General features: G+C 40.7%; 1 protein-coding gene and 1 long non-coding RNA gene across 4 annotated transcripts in view; one reads left to right on the top strand and one right to left on the bottom strand.

Moving 5' to 3' along the window:
- DNER (delta/notch like EGF repeat containing) overlaps nucleotides 1-19,202 on the bottom strand; it is a 376,416-nt gene that overhangs the window by 207,274 nt on the left and 149,940 nt on the right. The gene's annotated exons all lie outside the window — the stretch shown is intronic.
- LOC141584531 (uncharacterized) overlaps nucleotides 1-19,202 on the top strand; it is a 274,056-nt gene that overhangs the window by 247,952 nt on the left and 6,902 nt on the right. The gene's annotated exons all lie outside the window — the stretch shown is intronic.

Here is a 19,202-nt window from a genome sequence, read left to right as displayed (position 1 = left end):
GAAAGGAGGGAGGGAGGGAGGGAATTAATTCATGGGCAGCAAGGTTATGGCAGGAGATTAATAAAAGTCAGAGTGAGTGGAGACATTCCTCAACTTCAAGTAGAGCATCAGGAGACAAATGTCTCTTGATGTCTCAGTAAGAGGCACCACAGGTCTGACACAGAATGGTATTTTATGTCCATAGAGAACTAGCTGCCTTCTTCCTAAGATTTTTTACTGAAAACTTTATTTAAACTGGCTTTGGGAAGTAACAAAATTAACAATTTAGGCAAAAATGTATCTTCTGTGGTGATTTCTACTTCCTCTGCTATGGTCAGGAACCATGTAGACACCTTATACCTCTCCCAGCCGCCTTTCACATCTTGTTCACCCCAACTCTGTAAAGATTTCCACAATTCTCCCTTTGTATGGAATACTCCTCCTTCTTCCAGTCTTACAGCCATTGAGATCCAGCTCAGAGCCCACCTTATTGATGAGCCTTTCCTCCATACTGCAGCCCACTCTGAGCTCTACCATGTCTATCTGTGCTCAGGCATAAAACATCATGTACTGTTCCTGATCATTTTGCATCTTGGGTGGCTTCTTATACCACCTTTACTGAAGCTTTCTTGATGGCAAGGGACAAGTCTTAGACAAGTGGTGAGTAGAAAGTCAAAATACAGGTACATTAATAGGCAAAGCAGCAAAGACAATTCCCAAATAAAAGTTTTTAAATTGTATCATCCAATATTTCCACTTTGAAGAACAGCAATCATTTTGATGTGCAAATTCCAGTTTACAAAAAAAAAGCTTACCAACTGTTGATTACCTTTGACAGAGAAATGGAGCCTGCTAGAATGTTGGGACATTACCAGTTCTTATTCCAAGTGACACTTTTACACATAAAACAATAAAGATAAAATCAGATATCAGTTATTATTAAGGTATTTTCATACCTTTGCTTTGTTCTCTAGTTTCACATTAAATTATTTTTTAAGATCCGTACCATAAGAGATGATACAGATCTTAAAATGTTCACTAAGCATTTAGACCACATAATAGTCTAAGATGATATAGACAAGGCTTTCTTCCAATGATGAGTTTTAAAGTTCTATTCAGCTATTATACTTAACCAGCAATAATGCAAATGAATATGAAGTTAAAAATATACAAGTTATAGTTTTCTAGATAATTTGCTTCCATTTCCTTGATGAATACTTACTGAACTCACATGCACCAACGAGACACCATTGTAGATTCTAAGGTTACAAAGGTAAGTCACCCTTGGTTTCTGCCACTCCGAACTTTCAGGTAAAAGTAGTAGTTCTTGACTAGTGTTGAAATTAGTAGCTTCAAAATCTTGCAAGAGCTTTTTCAAAGTCTGTATTTTCAGGTCCCAAAACAAGTGATTCAGAATCATCTTAGATGGATCCCTGGCAGGCAAGTTTTTGTGAAAAATGCCCTAAGTAATTCTGATGTGTGCTTCCGGTTAAGAACCACTGGTCTGGTACAAAAACTAATCTAAGTTACATGAGCGATTCATATTATTATTAAAGTAACAATCACTTTGAATTAAAGGCAACCTTATGCACACCTAAAATTGGCATATTTTACTCATCTATTTTTGAAATCTAGGTGATGCCATCTTTAGACAAAATTGATACTCACAAGTTCATCATAAGTCTCTGAAGTTCTTAGAGACAACTCTGAAAAAGATTTCTATATTAGCTTTATTTGCTTATTAAGACTGTATTTTGGTTCTAAAATGTGTTAATAGATGATTAAAGAAATCAGTCTTTGCAACAGTGTGTCACACATTCCCACATAACTCCTAATTATCTTACCTAATCCCCTAAAGTGGATCAACAGGACAAGAATATTATTTGCAGCAATGTACTGTTCATACAATGAGAACAGTGGCTGGGAGCTCCTTCCAGGTAAAAATGTAATTTCAGTAAGTTGTTTGTACCTCCCTTTGATCACACCTGGGGGAAAATGCCTGTATTTTCTCATAATGAAAAGTAATACTGTCCGATTTAACTTTCATCAAACTGCAGCTAGGTCAGAAGCAAAGTAGCCCTCAGGAAATTCCACATGCCACAAGCAGGAACTGTGCCCCTTACAAAGGAGCTGCAGGAAGAATCTGAAATGAAATAGAATTCATTCAAAAGAAGGAAGTTCTTCGGAGCTTTATAAAAGAGTGATCACTTGAGAGTTGTTGAAAAGCCAGTGTGAGTTCTTTGACATAGCACTCAAACTGACAGACACTTTCAACACACTATATAAGAAATGCAGAGCACATGCTCACTCTTTTTCTCTTCTCTTCTTTAACAGTAAGAAGTCAATATACGTAGCATAGTTGCTGCTGCATAAGAGGTCTGTATAGAAAGGCTTGTCTTCATATTCAGAATTCTAAGATCCACAGGCCAACTAAGCAGAGACAAAAACTGGTAAGCAATGAGAAAAACGGTCTGGATGCATTTACGAAGCTGTCTGAGAATGGGCTTTTGTCAACACCTGCACTTTCATCGTCTTTTTAGGCTCAAGAACCGCTGCTGCACAGGAGGTAATGAAGGTGCCCCAATAAAGCCTGCTGTGAATTACAAGCAAGAAAGAGAACCAGAAAGAAGAGATGTATGAAAGAAAGAAGAAAAGGCAAAAGAAGAGAGAGGAAAAGAGGAACAAAGACTAAGCAGGGTGATGGGAAAAGAAAACCAAACCATAAGGTGGACGCTGAGTAAGGCAAAAAAGAAAGGGTGGCGGGCGGGGCCGGAACTAATACAGAAGAACAAAGTCAAAATGGAGCAAAGCAAAGGAAGGCTTATTGTGGAAGACAGTGTGGCAATTCCTCAAAGACCTAAAGACAGAAATACCATTTAACCCAGCAATCACATTACTGAGTATAGACCCAAAGAAATAGAAATCATTCTATTACAAAGACACTTACACCTGTGTGTTCACTGCAGTGCTATTCACAATAGCAAAGACATGGAATCAGCCTAAAGGCCCATCGGTGATAAACTGGATAAAGAAAATGTGGTACATTTACACCATGGAATACCATGCAGCCATAAAAAGAATGAGATCAGGTCCTTTGCAGGGACATGGATGAAGCTGGAGGCCATTATCCTTAGCAAACTGACACAAGATCAGAAAGCCAAATACTGCATGTTCTCGCTTATAAACGGGAGCTCAATGATGAGAATACATGAACACATCAAGGGGAACAACATACACTGGGGACTTTTGGAGGGTGGCGGGTGGGAGGAGGGAGAGGATCAGGGAAAATGACTGATGGGCACGAGGCTTCATACCTGGGTGATGAAATAATCTGTACAGCAAACCCCCATGATCCAAGTTTATCTATGCAACAAACATGCACTTATACCCCCAAACTTCAAATATAAGAGTTTTTTTAAATAAAAAAAAAGAAAGCCTTTCTGTCAAAAAAATTCAAGGGTTCTTACACCTTTTGTTATAAAAAGGCATTCTGTCACTTCTGATTTTTTTTTATTGCATTTTAGGTTTTGGGGTACATGTGAAGAACATGCAAGATTATTGCTTAGGTACACACATGGCAGTGTGATTTGCTGCCTTCTTCCCCTTCACCTATATCTGGCATTTCTCCCCATACTATCTTTCCCCAACTCCAAGCCCCCCACTGTCCCTCCCCTATTTCCCCCCAACAGACCCCAGTGTGTAGTGCTCCCCTCCCTGTGTTCATGTGTTCTCACTGTTCAATACCCACCTATGAGTGAGAACATGTAGTGTTTGATTTTCTGCTCTTGTGTCAGTTTGCTGAGAATGATGGTTTCCAGGTTCATTCATGTCCCTACAAAGGACATGAACTCGTCATTTTTGATGGCTGCATAATATTCCATGGTGTATATGTGCCACATTTTCCCTGTCCAGTCTATCATCGGTGGGCACTGGGGTTGGTTCTAGGTCTTTGCTATTGTAAACTGTGTTGCAATGGTCTTCTGATTTTTATAACCTTATATTCCTCACTGCAACCCACAAAAAATATAAAATTAGAGTTATTTCAAAGTTTTTATTAAAAACATTTGGTTAAATCATAAGTGTATACAGTCGAAGTCTGTGATTCCAATTATGAGGCTGAAACACAGAGGCACCCTAAGTGGACAGATGACGCAGTCCATGTAAGGATTGGGCTGAAGGATGGGCTTGGAAGGAGAGCTGTGTAGGATGGCAGAAGAGCTGAGTCCATTCATTCAACATTCAACAGATGCTTGCTGAGCTCTAGGTAGGAGGTAGCATTTAGGTTTAGCCCTGAAGGCAAGAATGAGTCAGCAAGAAGAGCTGGGGTGGTCAGTGTGTCAGAGTTCCAGTGACCAGTATCTTAGCTGAGGACAGAGAAGCAGGAGAAGCCAGATCACAACGGGTCTTATGAACTTTAGCGAAGATGTGGATTCCTTGCCAAGCACTATGGAAATCCACTGAAGAGTCTTAAGCAGGAGAGTAACACATGATTGGTGCATTTTCAAAGACCACAAACCACAAAAAACAAACAAGATTTTCATATGGATTGGCTGTGAGATATGAGGGAAGGGAAGAAATTACACATAGTTTAAGTAACTTTGTGGGGGCGTGGTGGTAGGCAAGTGAGTCAAGATTTCCATCGCTGGCATACTAAATTGGAGAGACCTCCAAAGGAAGCATTCAAGTTGGTGGTTTGACGTAGAACATGGGTAGTTAGAAATATCAGGGCTGCAGATTTCAGTGGCACTCATCTGAATATGGATGGTATGAAAACCACTGGGACAGGGAAAGTGCCCTTAGGGAGAGAAGAGAGGGTGACAAGACCCAGAACCAAGCTCTACACTCCAACAGCCATAATCTAAACAGTCTGGCCTAGATATCAGACCATGGTCATACTAGAAAAATCAACTAAAACATAAATATCTTTATGATTTTCCCAATGCAGAGTTATAAGGAAAGATAAGATCTCTGTGACCCAAAGAACATAAACGGCTTCAAGAGGTCAGACCTTCGGCACCGTTAGCATAGAAGAGGGAGACTTTGGTCCACAAGCAAGAAGAAGTCTCCGGGACTCTACACAGCTCAACTCAACCTTTAGATGCTGGAGGGAAAAAAAGAGAGAAGAAAGGGAAGGAAGGAGGGATGAGGAAAAATGACAGTGCTGGACTTGAGAAGTTCAATTCTATTTGCTGCACAACTGGGTGATTTCCCTAATGAGTTTAAAACTGTAATGAAGGGAAACTGTCTCCAAAGATTATCCAGGGATCTGTTAGCACCCTCGAGTAACTGGTTATGATGACAAAGAAAAGTTAGGTTTCTTTCTCTCTCCCTCCATTTCCACTCCCCTCCCTCGCTGCTCCCCTCACACACAAATAAACACTCTTGCTCTGCTCCTGCCCACAACTCCAAGCTGTGCTCATTAGGATGGCAATGAAATGTTCTGCCATCATTTTGGCCCTTTTAAAATCAAGACTTTGCCAAGCCCACCTCCCTTGGTGCAAATGCGAAGCTGAGAGCAACCAGAAGGGGCTCCAGTCATTATCTCTGGAATGAAGCAGTCAAGCATCAGTGGAAACACAAAACGCTGGGCTTCAGGCCATTACCTGTTTGCTTTACTGCTCGTCTCCTTCAATATTAACGCTAAAGGGTTTTAAATGGACTTTGTAGTTAACACCTTATTGGGATTAACAGCAAATGGGATTTGCTTTTCTCACTTTAGTCATTTGGCTAAAGACCATTTTCTTTTCTGTTAAAGGGAAAGCATACGTGGAAAATAGAAATTCTGACCACAAATACTTGAGCCGTAGGTGTTGGAAACAGACTGTGCCGAGTTTTCCTATTAAGACTCAACAAGTCATTTGGCACAAACCAATAACCTGTAAAAACTGTTCGCAGTCCACAAAGTCCCATGGCTGGCATCAGATAGGCATGAAAGGTTTGCAGTATCACAGATTCCATCCCTAGATGGAGACCCAGGGACTTTGCATTAACGCGGGCATGGGGAAGGCAAACACCCACAATCCCACATCTTACTCCTCAGAGGCAGGGGTGAAATGGCACACCTGTGCCACCTCCCTCACAAGGTGGGATGAGGTCGGTGCAAAGCTAATAAACCGGTCGGGATCCCCTTGGATTTGTGACTCAATACTTGTGGGCTGGGAAACAAAACTGGAGAAATAAATCATCTTTTGACAATGTCAGGCCAGGTGCAAAAATTGCTTGATGCAGACAGCAAACTTGAGCCAGGACCCAGTCCAGAGCCGCAATGATTGCACGAGGCTTACTAACATACCTCAGCTATGTGGACTCAGCTGTCCTTCCACTACGACTAAGCAGAACACAGTCCAAACCAGGAGGTAAAGGGTGGAGACATTAAATAAGCATTTTAAAAAGTGTCCCCACACCCATGGACTATCACAGTTATGCCTCATTCCCTGAAGAATATCACTTGCCTGGTCACACCAACCATCCCAGGATTTCATTTAGAGTCTTCACTTTTTGTAAAAAAAAAAAAGCTCTTAAAAATTTCCATCTAAAAGTTACTTGTGATTTGTTTGCTTGCTTGGAAGGCAAGTTTAGATTCTTAAAAGAGCAAATTGGTTTTTGGAAAATTGACCCGTACGGAATCTCTCATTTTCTCTGAGTTCCTAAGTAAGGTATAGCCAAAATGCTTTCCAAATTAGAAGACACAGCGGTGCAGCCCAGCAACAGTCCAAATATTTTTACCCTTGTCACTCATGTAAACCATCAGGTAGATTATACCTAGCCAAATGATTATGAAAATTACATATTAAGTAATATCATTTGCTCTAGGGCAAAAAATTGTAGAGACAATGTGATGATATCCTAGCATACATACAACCAGCTTGCTATCACCTGAAGATAAATTGGCTTTTCTCAACAAACCATCAAACATAGTGATCCTTAACAACTACTTTCCTACTTTGTCAGTATCTCAGGTACACTCTCTATTCATTCAGCCGATAAAATGCTAAAACTTATTCAATATCAAAATACAGGCTTAAAAAGTGAACAAAAAAATATCACTCTCCTATATTGAGAGTCCTTCCTAGACTGACATTCTACACTTTTCCAAAAGAAATTTCTATTCCCACAGTAAAGCATCATTGGCCACAGTGCTATATTTCTGTTTAACTTTTTTTCAAGATGGTATTGACCCTACCACACTCCTCTCTCCATTAATATTATACTAAAGTATATGTCCTGAGTCAAATCATTTGTCCCAGTTGAATATTTGAACTGTGGGAATAACTGCTAATTGCCTACTGATATCCATTCTCCTCACATGCTATAATAATGGAATGTGGAGTTTTTGCTGCAAACTGGGCCACCCAGCTACAGTACGTTTCTCCTCAGTGACCAGCGAAACCAAGAACAGCAATGCCGTGTTGTATGTTTACAAGGACAGAGCATGTGCCCCTTCCTATTGGCTAAAATGTCAAAGTGACAGTGACAGCTGGGACAGCCAGTTTGCATCCAGAGATGGAATCTGTGTGTTGAGAGTACACGTGACTTCCATCAGTCCTAGACCAACTACCTCTTGATGGTAACAGGGGAAGAAATTAACCTGTAGCTTGTTTAAGACCATTTGAGGTCTCTCTATTACAACAGCTTATCCTGTTCCCTAAACAATACAGGCCTGTAAATGAATCACACAAAACTCCTCCTGGGCCACATCCCATTACCTCTGCCATCTGGCCAAGATGGAATCACCATTAGCTACTACGTAGAGTCATAAACACAAAATACTAACTCCATCACACCCCCTTCTCCATCCTCTACCTTAGTAGTGGCAAAGCAGGGTAGTTGTCAAGGTAGCTCACTTTATATTGAATAGGGAGGAGGTGGAGCATCAACTTAGCAAAAGTATCTAATGTCATTCCTCTGATTATATAGGGATACATGAAATATGCATATAAACATGTATATTCTATAATTTGATTTTTAACACGTTATGTATTCTGTATAGAGTATGTCTCACAACACAAAAGTAATTGCCTACAATATCCATTTATTAATTCATAATTAATGAATGCTTCCTGATTAATGGCTTTACTATGAAAATTTAAATGAGATAACAGGATCCTGTGCTCATACAAGGGTAATGGAAAGATGACACCAGCCTCTGCCACCATATGGCCTGAGTTCTCAATAGCTCTGTGACTTTGAGAGAGTTCGTTATACCCTTCACGCCTTGGATCATTTCTTTCTAAAACAGAAATAATAACACCATCTATTTCCTGGGGTGGTGTTTATGATTAAAGGTCTTAATATCAGCATAGTTTTTAGGAAAGTGCAAACATTACATAAGGACACTATAAATCATCACTGACATCATCATCAACCTCACCCCATAACCATCAACATCACCCCATCACCATCGTCATCATCACCCCATCACCAGCAACATCAGTAACCAACATGTCTTTAAAATGGAGTCCTGGCTTAGTGCGTTTGGGTGGCTGTAATGAACGACCATAGACTGATGGCTTTAAAACAAAGGAAATGTATAGCTCACAGATCTAGAGGCTGGGAAATACAAGCAGGTTGAGTGTCTGCCGAGGGCCTGTTCCTGGCTCACAGATGGTCGTCTTCTCACTGTATCCTTACATGGCAGGAGAGGTGATGGAGCTCTCTGGGGTCTCTTTCCTATTTCGGCACTAATCCTATTATGAGAGGTCTGCTCCTGTAACCTCATCACCTCTCAAAAGCCCCAGCTGCAAACACTCCTTGTATTGGGTGTTAGGATTTCAACATATCAATTCGGGGGAGGACATAAAAACTCAATCTATAGCAGGTCCTAAGAGGAACTTTGAATTATTATAAGTCTGAGGAAGAGGTTCTGGAAAAGTTTGTTCCCCTGAGAAAAGAGTAATGCCAGGATGAAAGCTCAGAAGTCATTTAGAGAGTCCTCTGACTAAGCCCTTCTCAAGTCAAACCTCTGAAATGGAATTTGCTTAAATGATTGCTACTCTTTAAAAATTATTGCTAGAATTTTAAAATAATACCCAAATAAAAGTATACCATACATTCAAATGTAAGTGAGTGGCTTTTACTATCTGCCATTTTGAATAATTCATGCCCCATCTCTCTCCTAGGCTCGAGGCTTTTACTTAATGTTGTAAAAAATATGTGAATAAACAAGATATGACTACAATTCATAGAATTTGAAAGACTTTTTTAAAAAAGTATAACCAGAAACTACAAATTTACAAGAAAAAAACAACCCCATCAAAAAGTGAGTGAAGGATATGAACAGACATTTCTCAAAAGAAGACATTTATGTGTCCAACAAACATGAAAAAACCCTCATCGTCACTGGCCATTAGAGAAATGCAAATCAAAACCACAATGAGATACCATCTCATACCAGTTAGAATGGCGATCATTAGAAAATCAGAAAACAACAGATCCTGGAGAGGATGTGGAGAAATAGAAATACTTTTACACTGTTGGTGGGAGTGTAACTTAGTTCAACCATTGTGGAAGAAGTGTGGCAATTCCTCAAAGACCTAGAACCAGCAATACCATTTGACCCAGCAATCCCATTACTGAGTATATACCCAAAGGATTATAAATCATTCTACTATAAAGACACATGTATATGTATGTTTATTGCAGCACTATTCACAATAGCAAAGACTTGGAACCAACCCAGATGTCCATCAATAATAGACTGGATAAAGAAAATGTGGCACATATATACCATGGACTACTATGCAGCCATAAAAAAGATGAGTTCATGTCCTTTGTAGGGACATGGATGAAGCTGGAAACCATCATTCTCAGCAAACTATCACAAGAACAGAAAACCAAATACCATATGTTCTCATTCATAAGTGGGAGTTGAACAACAAGAATACATGGACACAGGGAGAAGAACATTACACACTGGGGCCTGTGGTGGGGTGTGTGAGGAACAGCATTAGGAGAAATACCTGATGTAGATGACGGGATGATGGGTGCAGCAAACCACCATGGAACGTGTATACCTATGTAACAAACCTGCACACTCTGCACATGTACCCCAGAACTTAAAAAAAAAAAAAACATAACCAGAAACAAGAGAGATTGGTTGGCATAATGGTATAAAAATATTCAAATTATAAAGTCCTTTTTTGAAGCAAAATTTACAACTAGATCTGTCAAATCTCCCCTTGTGCCTATTTCTCACATTAAGTAATCTCCATTTAGCAAAAATATTTTCTCATTGCCTGTAAAAAACACAACATAATTGGACACCTTTTTAATACTCCAGTTTCTGAATACCTATTGATAGAACATAAAAATTAATCTGCACTTTCCTTTGAAATTTTGCCGGCTTGCACAGAATACAGAATTAAACTTCTTTAATCTCTTTTTCAATGTCTATTTGATCACTTTTTCATAATCAGTTCAAATTGTATCACTTTATCTCCCACTAGTACAGTTTCAACTTATCAAATGCTAGTAAATCAATTTTAAATTACTGTAGCACTCATATCCAATTGCTCGCCACATCTGGTCATTAATATTCAGTGAATGCCTCCCAATTCATGGCATTACTATGAATGCCAAAATAATAATCACTTCTCTGTGTTGATGTGAGAGGCAATGGGAGATTTTAAATGCACAGCTAATTGGGCTCAAGATGACTTCATAAATGTTAGTGAGTCAGGGAATCAGGTCTTCAGATGAGCTAACATGAAAAGCTGTTGATTGACATGTTTACCTGCCTGGCTATTGCAAGCACTGTGAACATGACCTTTCAATTGTCTTTGTTCTAGTACAGTTCTTTGCTCTGCTTTGATTTAAAATCCCAAGTTTAAGTGATCAAGGTCATATTAAAGAAGTTACCTGAATTTTCAAGTGTTCGGTGAGATTTCTAATTTGGGTTGCATTTGCTTCTTAAATTACGCATAACAACTTTATTTTTCAGTGCAAGTATTTATTGCACTAAAAATAGAACTAACCAATGTATTGCAACAAAGCCCCAAGGGTGCACCATGATTTGGGAGAAGAAAAATTGTAGACATATAGGAAGGTTGTCTCTGACTCAGCCTGGGTTGTTATTTCTAGTTCATATTAGCATTTGCATCACGGGTGCTGTCACACCTCAACCTCAGGCTTCAAGAAGCTCTCAGGGAGTCTTCCTTGTTTTATCTACTTGCTGGCACTCCAGAAAGGTCTTTGACACCCAGCCTCTCTCCCATCAGGCTCACAAATACCTAGAATCTGCAGTGACTCATAATTGCCTGAAGAGTTTATTTGATCAATTGTAACTTAGGCTCCAAGACACCTGCGGGTTTTCCTGCTCCCCCAGACGCCTGTTTGCCGGATACGGAAGCTGTTAACTTAGGGATGACTTCTTTTTCTGAAAAATTAAAATGCATATTTTCACAGGGATCCTGCACCAGGATAAATGTGTTTTTCAACTCCTTCCCTTCAATGGCTCCTCATTGCCACTAGGATCTTATCATGGCCTCTGCAGCCAAACATGTCTGACTCAGGCTATCTCTTCAACACCTTCCTCCTTCCTCTCCAAGCTCCAGCCTCCTGGCTTTGTTGCAGTTCCTCTAATATTATGCGCCCTCTCCAACCACAGGGCTTTTCATATGCAGTTCCAACTTTCTGCATACAAGGGGTTTTCTCCAATGCCTAGTTAATATCTCAGCCTAGTCGTCTTTCTTCAAGGTAGTGAACCTCCTTCCATAAGGTTATATTTTTATTATCAACTACAGTCAGAGCACAGTGTACTGATCACAGTTACAATTTTCTATTTATTCTGCCACCCCACTAAAACCTATGACTCATGAGAGTAGAGACTTTTGTCTGATTTGTTCATTGCTCTATCACCAGCGCTAAGCAGGTGCCTAGTGCTCAGTAGGCACTCGGAATACATTGTGAAAGAGAATGAGGGATATGTGAACACATAAATACAAGAGTGTAAGTGAGCTGACTGTGGCAGATATGAGCATACAAGAGAGACAAAGTGGCAGAGAAACAAAGAACCCAGAAAAGAAAGCTGGCAGTGATGAGAACCAACTGGCTGACAGCTTCAGAGCAGGCAGCCACCCAAACAGCTGTGACCACAGAGCAAAGCAGCTTCAGCCTTAACCAGGAATACATGCCCTGAACACAGAACCCCAAGCCAACTTAGGTAGAAGGCCACATTCTGAACCATGCCTTGCTGCAGACCACGAACAGTGCCACCGATCCTGCTTTGAGGGTTTACCACAAAATAATGAAGTACTGATTGTTCCTGTTCCCAATCAGCTCTCTCCTGAAATTAAATTCTCTAATTCAATGTGACTGTCGGCTCAGTAGGCTGAAAAGAGTCTCCCTTATCTGTCCAGAACAGATTTTATTCACGCTTCGGTCTCTATGAAAGCCTTGCACCACTATCTGATCATCAATTCTTTCTGTAATAGTCAATGCAGCAAATTAAAAATTCAATCCCTCTCCCTTACAGTCTTTACTGACCAAAATCCCAATCTCAGTGTGTTTGAACAGACCACCTTCTCCACTGAATATCTAACAGGGATCACAGCATAAAAGATGAAGATGTGAAAATTAAACAAAAATGAACCTTTGTTCCTCTTCTAAAGAAAGAAAAAAAATATCAAACATATCAAGTAGATTTCATGCTTTTCTAGTTTCCACTTTTTTGTTTAAGCGGTGTTCAGAGGCCCCTGCTTTCATTTTATTTATTTTTTATTGTTTTAATTTCTTTAGAGATGGTGTGTCACTTTGTTGCTCAGGCTGGACTTGAAGTCCTAGGCTTAAGCAATCTTCCCACCTCAACTTCCTGAGTAGCTGGCACTACTGCTATGTGCCATTGTGCTCAGCATCTAGTTTCCATTTCTACTGTCATTTGTAGGCCCCTGCCTTGGTAAGGGCTGCTTGCAGCAGAGGAGAGAGACCTGACTCCACAGTAGGAAAAGCAGGCTTCGGATTCAGGAATAGCTGTAGAAGTCAATCACACTTTAATATTCTAAAGGAAATGATTTATAAAATGCAAGTATCGCACTAACAGAAAATTTTTTATTTATTGTTTTGTATTCATGGATATTAACTATTTATACCATACCCTCATTATTATAATTACAGCATTATTTCTAATTCTAAATGTTTCTTTGCAAACCAATTGTTTCTTTTATGCATCCCTACTGACCTACACACTCACTTCTGCATGATTCAAGCTATATGTTTCCTTTTTTTTTTTTTTTTTTTTTTTTTGATTATATGTAGAGATGAGGTCTCTCTATGTTGCCCAGGCTGGCCTCAAACTCCTAGGCTCAAGCAATTCTCCCGCCTCAGCCTCCCAAAGTGCTGGGATTATAGGCATGAGCCACTACACCTGGCTCCAAGCTATATTCTTTTATAACGATCTATTATACCTATTAAATCTTGTAAACAACATACATGCATATATATGTCTGTGCATCTCTGTATGTGTGTGCCTACATATGGATGTGTATCTATGTGTGTGCATATACGTGAATGTGCATGTGTGGTTGTATATACAGTCATCTCTCAGGATTCACAGGAGACTGGTTCCAGGAACACTCCCCCGCTCCGCACCAGATACCAAAATCTGAAGATGTTCAAGTCCCTTATGCAGGCTGAATGGGGTTGCTCATGCCTGTATCCCAGCACTTTCGGAGGCCAAGGCAGGCGGATCACTTGAGGTCAGGAGTTTGAGACCATCCTGGCCAACATGGTGAAACCCTGACTCTACTAAAAATACAAAAGTTAGCCAGGCACGTGGCTTATGCCTGTAGTCCCAGCTCCTCAGGAAGCTGAGGCATGAGAATCATCTGAACCTGGGAGGCGGAGGTTGCAGTGAGCCAAGATCGAGCCACTGCAATCTAGCCTGGATGATAGAGTAAGACTCCATGTCAAAAAAAAAAAAAAAATTAAGTTCCCTATATGAGATGGAGTAGTATTTGGATATAACCTATGCACATCCTCAGATACACTTTAAATCATTTCTACATTATTTATAATACCTAGTAGAAGGTAAGTGCTATGTAAATTGTTATTATATTATATGGGTTTTTTATTTGTATTATTTTCATTGTTACATTATTTTTTTTTTCAAATATTTCTGATCCGTGATTGTTTGAATCAGCAGATGTGGAATCCACAGACGCGGAGGGCTCACTGCACTCACATCGGTGCTCCCATGGATGCGTGCATGGATGGGGATGGATGTCGATTCAATGTGAGCATCTCGACAGCGTATTCCACAAAATATAATCAGATGCACAAAATCTAAAACAAGTTCAAACCAAACTTTTCAGAGGGCCATAATGTTCTTCCAGGAGAGCTGTCTGATGCCTGCTGGCTGTCACTTACCGAAGCCAGATCCACCCCTGGGCATTCAACTGCATGAGACTCTTGCTTATCACGTTTGCTTGCTGTTTTTTTTGGTTGTTTCCCATAAACAAGTTGGAGCTGGGTTTCCACACTTACAAAATAATTCCTCCTGACTATTTACCAGGAATTCAATATTTACGGAATCTACTCAGTAAACATTTATCGCCTACCTACTGTGAACCAGCTACTGAAATAAGTGATTGTGATGCAACAGTAAACAAAACACACAAAGTTCCCTGCATTCACTGTGCCTACATTCCAGCAAGAGAGACGGGTAATAAATAGATGTTATAGTCTATATTAGAAAGTGGACTGAGCACAGTGGCTCACGCCTGTAATCCCAACACTTTGGGAGGCCGAGGCTGGCAGATCACCTGAAGTCAGGAGTTCAAGACCAGCCTGACCAACATAGTGAAACCCCATCTCTACTAAAAATCAAAAATTAGCCAGATACAGTGTTGGGCACCTGTAATTCAGGCTACACAGGAGGCTGAGGCAGGAGAATCCCTTGAACCCTAGAGGAGGAGGCTGCAGCGAGCTGAGATCGCGCCATTACATTCCAGCCTGAGCAACAAGGGTAAAACTCTGTCTCAAAAAAAAAAAAAAAAAAAATTCAAAAGTGGTATATTCTATGGGAAAAAGAAAGCAAGGCACAGGCAAGTGGAATATTAGGGGCATGAGTGAGGAGAAGCAGGGGTTGCAGTTGTACAAGAGTGGGGGTTAGACTGAGAAGGTGATGAGTAAACAAATAGGTAAAGCAGGTGCAGGGGGAGCCCAGGTGAGGGGGTGGTCAGTGCAAAGCCAAGGCACAGGAATGCCTGGGAAGGTTTGGAAGTGGTGGGAGCATGGGGGAGAGGAGGAGATACCAGGATCAGAGAATTATGGGGCAGACATGTCAGATTTTATCTGTGTGTAAGTCTTGGCCTCTGTTCTGAGGGAAATGACAGCCACTGTGGGATTGTGAGCAGAGATGAGACATATAATGGCCCTCCCCAAATATGGTCTCAGTTGTAGGGGGCAGGGGTGAAGCAGGGAGGCCAGTGAAGAGGCCTCTGCAATAACCTAGGTGAGAGAGGCTGGGGGTTAGTAGCCGTGGAGGTGGAGAAATGTTAGTAGCCGTGGAGGTGGAGAAATGAAGTCAGATTTGCGATCTGTTGACATTTGTGCCTGAGTGTCCTTCTGATACATAGATGTGGGAAAGAACAAAGTCAAGAATGATGCTCAGGCCTGGGTCTGATGGGCAGGAAGGAGGAAACTGACTCATCAGAAGAGGGAAACCACACTCAAGAGTTTACCGCCATTGAAATCTACTTACCGCTAAAATCTCAAACGTTGAAATTCCCTCTGGGATTTGCTTTTCCCCTCCCACTCCCTCTCACCATCTGTCTCCAGCTCAGCCTCTCCCTTACTCCTCTTTGGCTGGCTCACTTTCTCCTCGCATGTGCTACACACAGCTCAACACTCGCATTTACCCAGATCCCCTCTCTTCACTCCCCATGCCTTCAATCTGTGTGTTCCTTCCTCCCCAGCAGCTTCCATTCTAACCTCCCTGCGGAAGACTCCCACCTCTGCACTCAACTTCTAGCCCTGGCCTCCCCCTGAATTGGGGTTTTGCACTTTTAACCACCTGCAGAATGCCAAAAACACGCATCCAAATGCAATACAGCATTTCTTTTCAGAAAGGAGCCTTGTTCTCAGTGCTTCCCTCACACACAAGCACGTCTAGAGTCAACCTTAACAGTGTCCTGACACCCATGGGCCTGCTTTTGGCTCTCATTTCTACCCACCGGATTCTGACCCTTCATTCCATCACCAAAAGCTACTCCACAATACTCCCCATGTTATATCTTCACCACAGCTACCACCAGCACCCCCTCCCCTACTTAAAACCCTGAATCACCACTGCCTACAAGCTAAATATAGATCTCAACACAGCATACATCCCCCCACTTTGCGTTCTGGCTGTCACATCCTATTTCCTTGTTAATTTTCTATAACTTTCTTTTTTTTTTTTTTTTTTTTTTTTTGTTGAGACGGAGTTTCACTCTTGTTACCCAGGCTGGAGTGCAATGGCACGATCTCGGCTCACCACAACCTCCGCCTCCTGGGTTCAGGCAATTCTCCTGCCTCAGCCTCCTGAGTAGCTGGGATTACAGGCACGCGCCACCATGCCCAGCTAATTTTTTGTATTTTTAGTAGAGACGGGGTTTCACTATGTTGACTGGGATGGTCTCGATCTCTTGACCTCATGATCCACCTGCCTCGGCCTCCCAAAGTGCTGGGATTACAGGCTTAAGCCACTGCGCCCAGCCTTCTATAACTTTCTTACTGAAATCCACTGCCCTAGCCAAATTGTCCCATTATTTCTGAATGGAGCATTCTCCCTCTCTTGCTGTTCTTCACACCATTCCCCTTTACCCTGAATGCCTTTCCCTCTCATACCTGCTCTTCAGTTCGAGGCCAAGCTCAAGATACACCTCAAGTCTAAAACCTTCATTTGCCCTTTGTTGATCACTCTTCCCTTGTGATATGAATTCGAATTGACTGTACCGTTCATTTAATAGCAAATAGACGCTCCTTGACCTTCTGACTGATGTCTTGATGTGCAAAAAAATCTCAAAATCATTAACGTCTCACAAGAGAAACAATTACACGTTACATGAATGTTAGCAATTGCCCCTTGCTTCAGCTTGAAAGGGAGAAAGACTAGCTTGCTGGGTCATCTCCCAGTTCTTTGCAGTGGAGAATCCCAGTAATGAAGGAGATAGACAGAAGAACTAAAAGCAAACAGAGAGGCTACAATGACGTACAAAGCTCAGTGCTCAAGGAGCAGGACAAGAAGACAAAGGAAAGAAAAGCCTCAAACGCCGAGACACTGGGAAGCCGACTTGGGTAGTGGGGGAGAGAATTTAAGAAAGCAGGTGCCAAATATATGGAGACTATTAAGAGAACAGAAAGGATGAGATAAGAAGGATGCAATTTTTGCTGCACAATAGGAGTGCATTTTCCCACCCTTATTCATGATCCCTCAAAAAGATGAGTGAAGATATACAGTGTTTTAATTTGGGGGTGGGGGGGTTACTTGAATGTGACTTTATGAACAAGACTAGGACATGAAACAAGATTTATCTGAGTTACATAATGAGTACGACATGTCTGTTTGGAAGCTAAAAATCTCTTAAAGTCAGGAATTGGGACCTGGTATGTCTTTGAATTTCCAGTCCTGGGCACAGTGTCCTACATGTAGTCACTAATCCATAAATGTTAGTTGACAATAAACAAGGATGCAGATAGATGAGCAGATGATGTGGTCCCTGTTTTTCATCATGGAGTGTTCCAGAGGCTGTCATCTGTTATTAGCGATGAAGCCAAACAGCATTTGTCATGTATTTATTTAAGGAGATTTTCCATTTGTCTACCAAGCAAATATAACTTTTGTAGGTCAAACTCACAATTACGGCATTAAAACAGGACAACCGTGTATGGGTTGCTTGTTAAAGTTGCACGTGAATACCAAAAATATCATGGCATTCAAAACCCAAATGTCAGAGAGAGCATTTGAGATGAGAAAGCAAGAAGGCATTTTCAAAATGCAATCCCAATTATTTATATTCTTCAAGAACTAGACAATTTTCTTCTGCTGACATGTTTGACTTTGGTCCATTTCCTTGATGCTCTGAGTTTCACACCCAAGACCTTTGTGAAAAACAATTACAACTACCATGATTTTGTGTCAGAAGTAAATGATCATCTCTAACGACTCTCTGATAGGTTTTCAAAATATTTGCATTTTCTGAAAAATCCTTTGTTCCATTCTCATGCATTCATTCTGACCTCATAAAAAGTCTATGGTAAAAGGTACTGAAATAACTACCTCCAGGAGATTGTAGTGGAAAAGCAAAAGAACCACAGAGAAAGAAATGGAAACGAAACCAGGGATTGTAATCTTCTGAAATATGAATGTTCTCTGCATAACACTAAAGGAGAGGAACGTCACAGAACTTGGCAATGTGATAGCAACCGTGAAAGACCATGAAAGCAGCAACCCCTTGTCTATTTCCTACCCTTCCTGGCCATTCCACATTGACTGTGATGTGCAAATGCAGAAATACAATCAAACCATTACATTTACTGTTACTCTGATGTATAAATGCAGTAATATGATGAAACCACTTAAATATCTTCTGCTTAAGGAGACTTGTACTGTCCTTTTTCTGTACGCTCTTAAGGGTCACTGCCTTTCCCTTGAGGAGATCCCTAAAAGTCTCAGATTCTTAAGGAAGTTGCTAAAAGGTACACGTAAATTTCAAGTTGAATGCCAGCTGAAGGTCGATGGGAGAAGAACAATGCAGAATTCTGAAAACACACTGGTTATCTTGAATGAAGACTGGAAGAAAGTTAATGTGTTTCAAATGTGCCATTAAAATATACAAACCCTTTGGCCCAGCAAATTCCTATCTGGGAATTTAACCCAAATAAATCATCACAGAATACACAAAGATGTGGTTACACCAACGTCTGAAATTGAAATTCCGTCCAAAGAAGCAGATAAAAGAGAGAAAGGAACTAATTGTGTAACAATAGCCTATTGATAATAAATTATAGTGCATTGATTCAGTGGAACCATGTACTACCATTAAGAAGACTGGGATTTACATTTATTAACGTAAAAGATTGTCAGTGAAACATTAAATGAAAAAAGCAAATAACTAGACAGTAAATAAATGTATTCTTCTTTCCGTAAAAAGTGTATGTTTACATGCATGCACCATCATACAAAGAAAAGGAAATATCATAAAATGTAAACACTGGTTGTCAGTAGAGGGGCGGGTTATGGGAGA

This window comes from Saimiri boliviensis, chromosome 5 (genome assembly GCF_048565385.1).
Source record: "Saimiri boliviensis isolate mSaiBol1 chromosome 5, mSaiBol1.pri, whole genome shotgun sequence".
Taxonomy (NCBI): domain Eukaryota; kingdom Metazoa; phylum Chordata; class Mammalia; order Primates; family Cebidae; genus Saimiri; species Saimiri boliviensis.
Note: the sequence above shows the minus strand (reverse complement) of the source record. Positions and strands in the feature narration are given on the sequence as shown.